Genomic DNA, 11,731 nt, shown 5'->3' with positions numbered 1-11,731 from the left:
GACTTTGTGTTTGAGTTCCCTGCACCTGTGATGCCCAACATGGTCTACATTGGTGGGATCAACTGCCACCAAGGAAAGTCACTTTCCAAGGTATGCTATCTCTCCTTTAGCACATGAAGAGAGCCTTTGGTTTGGCCAAGAAAAGAAAAATTCTTTACTGAGCTGTGATTTATCATTTACCTCACTGCATATGGAATTTTTTCCTTGGTTAGAGATTTGTTTTATGCCAACTCACTAATTCGGAATCAAATCTATATTGGTGCCCTATTGATATGGTGGTGTATATCTGTGAGGATATTACATTTACATTCAATGCGACAATCTAAGTTTAACTATGTGTGTGCCTTCCTCTGTGTGTATTGCATATTGATGAAATTAGAGAAAGGAAATGGACAAAGAAAATTTTCCTTAGGAGAAACAAAACCAGTAAATAATGAAAGACATACCACCTGAAGACACAAACGGGGATGTGCAGGGGTTGGAAGAGGAAGGCAGGGTAGCGGAAGATCAGAATAAACAGAAAAGAAAATGTCTGAATAATGCCAGAATACGACCGAATAATCTGTATGACAACTTTAAAAAATTGTTTAAAGAGACAAAAACCTTCAATGTACATTTTATTGCTTTTGGAGATGTTTAATAAATGCATCAAGCATTGAAGCCATCATCATTTTCTGTAGGCTGCACACACAGCTTTTCCACATTTCAGGAATCACTGATACAATATGGAGGATGCAAAGTTGGTACATTTTCTTAAACAAAATAAAATGTAAAAAGAAAAGAACACCACCATATAAAATTGGGCAATACAAGTCAACAGAAAAGTAAGAGTGCTAAAGGATGGGAAAAAATCAGAGAGTCACTTGTTAGCAATTTTAGGAGTCCCACAGTGCTACAACATTGGAGCCAGATGGTTGTGGCCCATGCCTTTATCCCAGCACTTGGGAGGCAGAGGCAGGCAGATCTCTGTGGGTTCGAGGCCAGTCAGGCCTATTAGAACGAGTGCCAGAACATCTAAAACTGTTACACAGAGAAACCCAGTCTCAAGAATCAATCAATAAAGAAAGAAATAAAATAAATAAAAAAATAAATATATAAATGACTAGACTGGAAACTATGGTGTCTATTCAGAAGGCCTGGGGCAGGTCCATTCAGGTCCTGTGCAGACTGCTTCGCCTTGTCAGTTCATATGAGCTTTGCTGAGTGATTTAGCAGGCCTTGGTCTCTGGGGGTCCTCCATCCTTCTTTCTCCCCGACTCCTTCTGCCTCTCTTCCATGAGATTCCCTGAGCTCTGACTGGAGGGATTGGATGGAGACATCTCACTGAGAGCTGTGTGTTCCGAGGTCTCTCTGTGTAGTGTCGTGCTGTGGGTCTCTGTTTTCTCTCCCGGTTGTTACATCTCTCATGATGGCTGACAAAGGCACTGGATCCATGAGTCCAGCAGGACATCATTATGAGTCATGGTTACTCCCATAAGGTGTGTGCCTCTATTACCGTATCATATTTTGTAGGCAAGACGGATTGTAAGGGAAAGGTTTTGTGGTTAGGTTGGTGTTTCCTTTTCTCTTTTGGTAGCCTGCAGAGTATATTTTCATGTCATAGACAATAGAAAAGGAGGGTAAAGGTTTGATGTAGGCACCAGCTCAACTGTTCATGTTCATTGAGTTAGTGAGTTGTAGATGTTTTCTTTTGCAATGGGGTCTTGTTGTCAGTTTGTGGAGAGCAACCTATTTTTTGCTGACAGCCTGGGTTGTTTGGGAATTTGCACGGGACCCCTTGGAATGACCAACAACTGCAGTATATGAAAAGCATTCCCAAGAAGAAAGCTTAGTTTGGTGACAATATATGAACATTAGCAGTTCCCTGTCCCTCACTATTTGGAGACCTTGTCAGGATTGCTTTCATATATTGATTTCAGGAAGTTTCCAGTGTCCCGCACTAGGTTTCCATACTGCCACTCAAATGTTTTCCAATTCTAGTTGTCTCTCCTCTCATGGCCACTCACATCCCTCTGAACTCTCCTTCCCCATGAAACCCCTGTGTCTTTTTGCGTGCTTCACCTCACTCATAAAATGTTTATTATTTCCCTCTCTCAACATGTCCTGCCTAATCCCTTCCTCTATGCTTAACCTCTCTGCGTTTATAGATTGCAGCTTTTTATCATTTCTATAATGGCAATATCCAATTGAAATCAATACATATCATATTTCTCAACTGATCTTGGTTGCCTCACCCAGGATGATTTTTCCCGATTCTATACATGTGCCTACAAACATCATGATACATATTTTTAAAGTGCTGAGTAATGCTCCATTATGTAAATGTATCACATTTTCCTTAACTGGTCTTCTGTTTAGGGACATCTAGTTTTTTTTTTCTTAAACACTGGTAAATAGAACAACTATGAACCTGGTGTACTGAGGAAATGTCCCTGTGGTACGATAAGGTATCATTGGGTATATGCTCAACAGCGGTATATACCGCTATGAACATAGTTGAGCACATGTCCTTGTGGCACGATTGACCAGCTTTTGGAGACATACACAAAAAGTGGTTTTCTTGAGTCTTGAGGAAGATTGTTTCCTAATTTTCTGAGAAAACACCACACTGACATGCAAAAAACCAGCTTGCATTCCCACTAGTAGCATTGTTTGTCATAGCCAGAACCTGGAAACAACCTAAATGTCCCTCTACTGAAGAATGGATAAGGAAATTTTGATACATTTACACATTGGAATACTACACAGCAGAACAAAATAATGGCATCTTGAATGTTGCAAGAAAATTGATGGAGATAGAAAACATTATTTTGAGTGAGGTAACCCAGACACAGAAAGATAATTGTCACATGTACTCACACATAAGTGGCTTTTAAACATAAAGCAAAGAAAAGCAGCCTACAAATCACAATCCCAGAGAACCTAGACAACGAGGACTCTAAGAGAGACATACATGGATCTAATCTACATGGGTGTTGCAATAAGGGAGTGGGCTGCTTTTCATCCCACCTGGTTTATGCACGGCTAGCTTTACATCTAAAATAACCACACCAAACTGTATTCATTTAAACACTGCCTGGTCCATTAGCTCTAGTCTCTTATTGTCTAATTCTCACATCTTGAATAACTCATTTCTTTTCTTTTTTCTGTTTTTTTTTTTTTTTTTTTTTTGGTTTTTCGAGACAGGGTATCTGCAGCTTTGGAGCCTGTCCTGGAACTAGCTCTGTAGACCAGGCTGGTCTCGAACTCACAGAGATCCGCCTGCCTCTGCCTCCCGAGTGCTAGGATTAAAGGCGTGCGCCACCATCGCCCGGCTGAATAACTCATTTCTAATGATCTATGTAGCACCACGAGATGGTGGCTTACTGGCAAAGATCCTAACCTATGTCTGTCCTGGGTCAGAGGATAATGGCATCTGCCTGACTCTGCTTTCTTCCTCCCAAAATTCTGTTCTATCTACTCCACCCACCTAAGGGCTTGCCTATCAAAGGCCAAGGCAGTTTCTTTATTAACCAATGAAAGTAATATGTAGACAGATGACCCTCCTACATCATTTCCCTTTTTTCTGTTTAAACAAAAAAGAAAGGCTTTCACTTTAACCTAGTAAAACTACATATAACAATACAGTTATCAAGCAAAAATTACAGTTACAATATTTATATCTATTTTATCTTTTATCATAACAAAAAACTATAACTGTCTATTTATTTCAACTCCATCAAAGACTTTAGAAGGATATAACATTACCTATGTAAACTGGAAATAAGCAACTTCCAAAACTCTACAAATCACAGAGACATCTCGCTGCCTGGACATTCATCCAAAGTTTTTCTGTACCATTGGGGCATCCATCTTTGGCCTACAGGCTCATAGTATCCAGCAGACATTTCCATGAAGCAGGAAATTCCAAAGACAGTTCAGTCACTTTCTTTTGTGTCCTGCAGAATGTCTTGTAGACTCTTTCATGAAGCAGGAAACCCAAAAGACCATCTCACCCTTAGGCAAGTTCAGCAGTCCTCTTTCTGTGGGTTCTTTGTGTCCAGTTTATGCATCAGTCCAGGCAAGAGTAGTTTCTTGCCCAAATGGCTAGCCAACTCCATAAGGAGCCTCTTCAATGCCCATATTCTTCTTGAAGTAGCTGATGCTGCCAAGAGCAGACGCATCTCATTGTCATGAAAAACCCTAAGTTATTAAAACATTTAAATGCCATATTCTGTAGTCTTTTAAAGATATGAAGACTATCTATCTAACTGAAATCTATCTCTATATATCTAGAAAATCTAACTAACATGACTATAAGCTTAATTATTATTGATGATTATCCATTTAACAACCTATGTTTCCTAATTATACATTACATTTTTAAATGAACTACGTAATCAAAATGCCTTAATCAGTATCAAAAATTCACATACGTATAACAAAATTGACCTTAAAATCCATACCATTGCAAATTATTCATATCTATATCATATCCCCCTTTAAATGTAAAAGAACATTTATAAAGAATATCTGGGAATATGGAAGTGGTTATTTTTCTCCAAACTTCTTCCTGCTGTATAGTGGGACTGTTAATCAGGTCTTTTATGGTATAACCTGTGTGCCCGGTTGTTTTTCAGTCAGCAGTTGAGTGAAGTAATTTTATAGGTGTTCATAGCAACCTTTCAGGAGGGTGTGGTCTATCATACCATATTGGGATAGAAACAATCCACAGGGTTTCATCCTCTGTGAAAACAAAAGAAGAACTTTTCCAAAGCATCATAACCTTAGATCCAAATTTGGAAGTCAAGATACCTTTAGAACATATATGCAGGTATATCAGCTTAGCAGCCCATATAATGAAATATCTCTCTGTACTTAGCTCCTTCACAGTTGAAAAATTTAAAGATAACACAATAATACATAGAATCCAGGCTCTCTGAGAATTTTCCATTTTTTCGTGGCTTATTTTTCTTTATTTCTTTTAATCTATAACTTTCTTGACTCTGTCTTTTTGAAGACTTTACCCTTTTTTAAGACATTAACTTTATTCTCTATATTCTTTTTATTCTCTCTCCCAAGCCTATGTACACTCAACCAACATTGGGACCCATTTAGAAGTCTTTTATATCTGAATCTGACCTATTGTGAATCTGTAATTTTTTTACTGTCCAGGAGCACTTTTGATTTGCCCCTTAAAATCGCTAAGCACTTAAGAATCTAAGCTGTGACATTCCTAAGTCAAAAACAGGTACTGCGGTATTGCTCCACCCAATCAAACATGGCAGAGCCGCTTGTGACTGAATCAGTTGTGCCTCTGAGCTGTAGAGTGTATGGTTGTTATGGATGTTGGCTCCACCTCGCTCCAATTTCAAAATGGAGGATGTACCATTTTCTACTAGTTCTGGGGCCACCATGTAGGAGCCACACTCAGCACTTTAAATCTGAGACTGAGCGTGCAGCACAGAAACTCTTTCATCCAAGTTACAGCCAAATCTGACAGGCAGAGCACTGTGTAGCCTGGAAACATCTGGAAACATCTCTCTGTATGGCCGCAGAAATCCGCCATGCTCTCCCACCTGCCTAAGCCTGATCCTGCAGTCTACCCAGGTGCAGGTGGGGAGCGCTGAGCCATTGGCATGGTCTCATAGTACTTTCTATCTGATCCTAAGCAGGAACACAAACATCCAGTTCCATAAAGCCATTAAAATGCTTCAAATCCAGAGTTTCCATTGGTGGCACAGCCCCAGGAAGCTGAATTTTAAAATGATGAGGCTTTTTTTCTGGCACTATTGCTGAAACAGGAAATCTCTCTACAGCACATCCTAGCAATTGCAAAAAGCAGTGTTAAATGCTCTCTTTCTTTTTTTAAAGCCCACTCAGGTTTTTAAGTGGATTTAGTCCATCACGTTGGAGTGCCAATTGTAGACCACATTGGGCGCCATCTGTAGTGATGAGATGAGCAGGCCTGCTTTTTATCGCACCTAGCACCTGCACTACCAGATTTACACCCGAAATAACAACACACAAATTGTATTCATTTAAACTCTTCCTGACCCGTAGTTCTAGCCTCTAACTGGCTAACTCTCACATCTTGATTAACCCATTTCTAGTAAGGTGTGTAGCACCATGAGATTGTGGCTTGCCGAGAAAGATCCTAACCTACGTCTGTCTCGGGTAGGAGAATCATGGCATCTGCCTGACTCTGCTTTCTTCCTCCCAGAATTCTGTTCAGTCTACTCCACCCACCTAAGGGCTGGCCTATCAAAGGCCAAGGCAGTTTCTTTATTAACCAATGAAAGTAACACATAGACAGACGACCCTCCTACATCACATGGGAAGAAAAAGACAAGATCTCCTGAGTAAATTAGGAGCATGGGGACCATGGGAGAGGGTTGAAGGAAAGGAGAGAGGAGGTGAGGGGAACACAGAAAAATGCATAGCTCAATAAAATCAATTTTAAAAAGTTTTTTTTAAAAAAAAAACCATTGGATATGCTGTCATTATATCCTGACTCATTTTTCAGCCCCAGGACCAAGCCCAAAAGCAATCCCTCCTCGTTCGAGACAGGGATTTTGTAGGTAGGAAGGCTTGTCCCTTAAAGGAACAGGGTACTCAGGTGACAGACCAGGCCAGCAGATTATAACAACAGCGCCATGTAGAGCTGCCTTATGCACGTCAATTGTGAACACCACAATATCCTTCAGGGCAAAATGTTTTAATCCCAGATGTACAGGGAAAGGACTTGAAGCCAATTCCAATGAGAAAAACCCACATGAGATTTGGGTGGGAGCAGCATTGTCTGTAAACACAAGGGGGAAGCAAACCCCCAGATGCAGCAGTGACATGAGAGACAAATGCATGTATCTGTAGAGAAAGTCCCTGGGTAACTGACTAGGAGACTCCCAGCCTCTCTATAGAATATAAGCTGTCCACAGCATTGGATGCATACAGGGGGACAGTGTAACAGGAGTGGTGGTCACCTTCCTTTTAGTCCCTGGAGTGATCTGTGCAGATGCTGGTCACCCTTATGTCAGCAGTTCAGAGAACACAGTCTTGGGAAGTGGAACAAGAATTCTACTGCACATGTGCCAAGACAGCAGCATTGCTCAATTGGCAGAGTTGTTTCAAACCACTGCCTGTGAGCAAGGCCAGGCTAAGAACCCTCCCCCTAGACTTTGACCTAGTGGCAGGCAGCAAATCCCTTGGGAACACAGTCTGCTTTTGCTTTGAAAACTACTCTAGAAATGCAAGATTGTTTGAAAGTTGTTTCTTTAGGTGAAAACTTTTGTATTCCTTAGGATCAGCATATTTCTTTGTAACTATTTCTAAACTCAAATTGCCTTATTCTGCCCAAGAAAAATCTTATCTGGAATACAAGCAAGTGTGCCTCATAATATTTCATCACTGGATAGTGTTGTCCAAGTAAATCATTGTCAGGGATTGTTGTTTCTTAATGATGCAAGTACATGCCCTCCTGAGGGAGCAGATTTAACTCAGTCACACTTCCTCCTTTGTCAAAAGAGCTCAGATTCTCAGCAGTTGGATTGCTTTGGGCTGACCTTCTCAATGGCTCCTTCAGGTTTCCCAGCCTCCCTTCCTCTGTGTGTGTGTCTGCTGCTGGCCTCTGGCTTTGTCCAGGCAGGCAGGCTGCTGGTGGTGCCCATGGACGGGAGCCACTGGTTCACCATGCAGTCGGTTGTGGTGAAGCTCATCCACAATGGACATGAGGTGGTGGTAGTCATGCCAGAGGTGAGTTGGCAACTGGGAAAATCCCTAAATATTACAGTGAAGACGTACACAATTTCTCATACTCTGGAAGATCTAGACCGAGTATTCAAGTATTTTTCTGATACTCAATGGAAAGCTCCAGAACAAAGTATGCTTTCTGCAATGTTCGGCTCAGCCAAAGGTTTTTTTGAATTACTATTTTCAAACTGTAGGAGTTTGTTTAACGACAAGAAGTTAGTGGAGTACTTGAAGCAGAGTTCTTTCGATGCTGTGTTTCTGGATCCTTTCGATGTGTGCGGCTTGACTGTTGCCAAGTACTTGTCAGTCCCGTCCGTGGTCTTTGCAAGAAGTATATTTTGCCACTATCTTGAAGAGGGCACTCAGTGCCCCAGACCCCTCTCTTATGTTCCCAGACTTCTCTCGAAATTTACAGACACCATGACTTTTATGGAGAGAGTGTGGAACCACATCACCTATATGGAGGGGCGTGCATTTTGCCCCCACTTTTTCAAAACTGCTACAGATATTGCCTCTGAAGTTCTCCAGACCCCAGTGACTATGGAAGACCTCTTCAGCCAAGTGTCCATTTGGCTGTTACGCACTGACTTTGTGTTTGAGTTCCCTGCACCTGTGATGCCCAACATGGTCTACATTGGTGGGATCAACTGCCACCAAGGAAAGTCACTTTCCAAGGTATGATATCTCTCCTTTAGCACATGAAGAGAGCCTTTGGTTTGGCCAAGAAAAGAAAAATTCTTTACTGAGCTGTGATTTATCATTTACCTCACTGCATTATATACTCTTCCTGGGTTAGAGAATTATTTTGTTCTAACTCACTAATTCGGCAACAAATCTATATTGGTGCCCTATTGATATGACTATGTATATGAGGATATAGCATATACATTCATAGTTACAAACTAATTTTAACTCTGTATGTATGGTGTTCTCTGTGTGCATAGCAAGGTCATGAAATTAGAAAGGATATGAACAAAGAAAATTTTCCTTAGGATAAACAAAACCAGTAAGTAATGAAGACACATGTGGGTTCGAGGCCAGTCAGGCCTTCCAGAACTAGTTCTAGGACATCTAGTATTGTTACACAGAGAAACTCTACTTGAAAAACCTAAATGAATGAATGAATAAATAAATAAATAAATAAATAAATAAATAAATAAATATACAAATGATTAGAGAGGAAGCTATGGTGTCTGTTCAGAGGATCTGTGGCAGATCCATGCAGGCCCTGTGCAGACTGCTTCAGCCTCGTCAGTTCATAGAGCTTTGCTGAGTGATTTAGCAGGCCGTGTTCTCTGGGGGTCCTCCATCCTTCTTTCTCCCCAACTCCTTCTGCCTCTCTTCCATGAGGTTCCCTGAGCTCTGACTGGAGGGACTGGATGGAGACATCTCACTGAGAGCTGTGTGTTCCAAGGTCTCTCTGTGTAGTGTCGTGCTGTGGGGCTCTGTTTTCGCTCATCTGTTACACGAGGAATCTTCTCTGATGGTGACTAAGCTACTGATCCACGTGTACAGCAGAATGTCATTATGAGTCATTTCATTGTTACTTCCTCCCAACTAAGAACAGGAATACTTGGTTTTACCCTAACTGTCTGAACTTCTGGACACCTAAGCAGTATGAAGAATGGATTCCATCTCATGGAAATGAATGAAAAATGAATTTTATGCTCTGGTAATGCTTAAGCTTGCATGGGCAGCCCACGTATGGAGGTTCTGGTGAACTTGTCTGTGTTCATGATCTACGTACGTTAATGAGGAAGACTGACCAGGCAGTATCCATCTCATGGAGTGGGCCTTAATTCAAATCAGACATCGGTTGGTTACTCCCACAAGGTTTGTGTCTCCTTTTTCTACTGTATTTTGTAGGCAAGACAGATTATAGGTGTAATTCTGCCTAAACTGAGTATTTATCTGACCCCCCCTCCAAATATATCAAGATTGGCTTCTTCTTTAAAGTATGCAGAGTTGGAAATTTAACTGTCAGGGTAGAGCTGTTGTATAACTTTTCAAGTTAAGAGGAATTTTTTTTTTCTTTTTTACTTCCCCGGACAAGTAGTTCTCACTTCCCCAGTTCTGGAACCTGAGAAGGAGGGAGGCCTTATACCTAGATTGAGTTACTGGCCATCTCTTTTCTAGGTTATCATAGCTGTTGCTTGGTTTCTGACAGGTGCAATAGAGGTGGTAGTCTCTTAGTATGACAGCCAGGGTGTGGTATATTTTTAGTTATTTATTTTTATTTTATCCTCATTGGTGCTTTGCCTGCATGTATATCTATATGAGGGTGTGAGAAGCCCTGGAATGGGAGTTACAGACAGGTGTGCGCTACCACATGGATGCTGAGAACTGAACCCTGCACCTCTGAAAGAGCAGCCAGTGCTTCCAACTACGAGTCATCATTCTAGCCCACAGCCTACTGTTTTAATATTTTTCCAGAGTTCAACTTCTATTTTCCTTATTAAAGGGCAAAACTTTGCTTATCTGATGTCCACACATATCTGCCCAGACCAGGTTGCTGGGTCACCTTGCATGGAGTAATGAAGATGTTTAGACTTCTCAAGCCATGCATTACTCACCCCAACATTTTTCTAGAATTGGCTGAGGTGGCATTTTTCGTCTTTGGGAGAGCTTAGTGGGGTGCTCTCAGAAATAGGACTGCAAACAACAGTCTAAGGACTCAAGGTAGCTTTGAACCTCCTCTCCTGATAGAGAAACCAAGTGAATCAACATTAGGGATAACCTATGGAGTTGGCATATGTGGCAGGCATAGTGAGGTACCACTGAGACATATAGGCTGTTCTCTATGGTCTCTGCCTCTTTGTTTCTGTCCTATTCCAGGTGGAAAAGACAAGCAATTCCCACTTTGCTTCCTAAAGTCAGCTTTCTGGAAAGGGTCTTGGAAGATTAGGGAACCTTCATGAGTTTCTCTGGTTTCTTATTTTCTTATTGACATCATAGGCCTGGGACAGTCACTCCTATGTGTTGTGCTGTGCTGTGCTGTATGAATGGTGGATGCAGCGAGGGAGAGGCACATTTGCAGTAAATGATCTTATGCTTGTAATCTGAACTATGTTCAGATGTAGAAACCATGCAGAAATGTCAGGCCTGTGTTTACCCAGGGGAAGACAAGAAATTATACCAGTGAAGGAGATCTTCTGCCTCCATTCAACCATCTCTATTAGAAGAGAAGAGAGCCGGATGGTGGTGGCACACGCCTTTAATCCCAGCACTGGGGAGGCAGAGGCAGGGGGATCTCTGTGAGTTCAAGGCCAGCTTGGTCTAGGAGAGCTAGTTCCAGGACAGGCACCAAAAGCTACGGAGAAACCCTGTCTCGAAAATTAAAAAAAATAAATTAAAAAAAATAGAAGAGCAGAGAGTGTCAGCAGCTGGATTGCCTCAGGCTTAGCTTTTCCCATGGCTCCTGCAGGTTTCCCAGCCTCCCTCCCTCTGTGTGTGTGTGTGTGTGTGTGTGTGTGTGTGTGTGTGTGTGTGTGTGTCTGCTGCTTGCCTCTCGCTTTGCCCAGGCAGGCAGTCTGCAGGTGGTGCCCATGGATGGGAGCCACTGGTGAGATAGTCCTTCAAAGTTCCTGCGTCATGAAAAAGTCTGCCAAACATTCTGTAAAACACTGAAGAAAGTGACTGATAAACTGTCAATATAGGTGGAACTGTCTTTGAAATTTCCTGCTACATATAAAAGTCTGTCAGATAGTATAGGCCTGTAGGCTGAAGATGGGTGCCCAAATGGTGTGGGGGGTCCTTCTGTCCATGTGTTGCTTTTATTGGTTAATGAATAAAGAAACTGCCTTGGCCTGTTGATAGGGAAGAACTTAGGTAGGCGGGGAAAACTAAATGGCATGCTGGGAGAAAGGAGGCTGAGTTAGGAAGAAGCCATGGAGGTCCATGAGACAGATATTGGGATTTTTACCCGGTAAGCCACAACCATGTGGTGATACACAGATTAATAAAAATGGGTTAAATTAATATGAGTTAGCCAATAAGAAGGTAG

The 11,731-nt window shown here is 41.7% G+C and overlaps 1 pseudogene; it reads left to right on the top strand.

The window, feature by feature from the left end:
- Positions 1-7,506: 7,506 nt before the first annotated feature.
- On the top strand, positions 7,507-8,409 carry LOC113457648 (annotated as a pseudogene).
- Positions 8,410-11,731: the final 3,322 nt, after the last annotated feature.

The sequence above is a fragment of the Microtus ochrogaster genome, linkage group LG4, assembly GCF_000317375.1.
Source record: "Microtus ochrogaster isolate Prairie Vole_2 linkage group LG4, MicOch1.0, whole genome shotgun sequence".
In the NCBI taxonomy this organism is placed as follows: Eukaryota; Metazoa; Chordata; class Mammalia; order Rodentia; family Cricetidae; genus Microtus; species Microtus ochrogaster.
Note: the sequence above shows the minus strand (reverse complement) of the source record. Positions and strands in the feature narration are given on the sequence as shown.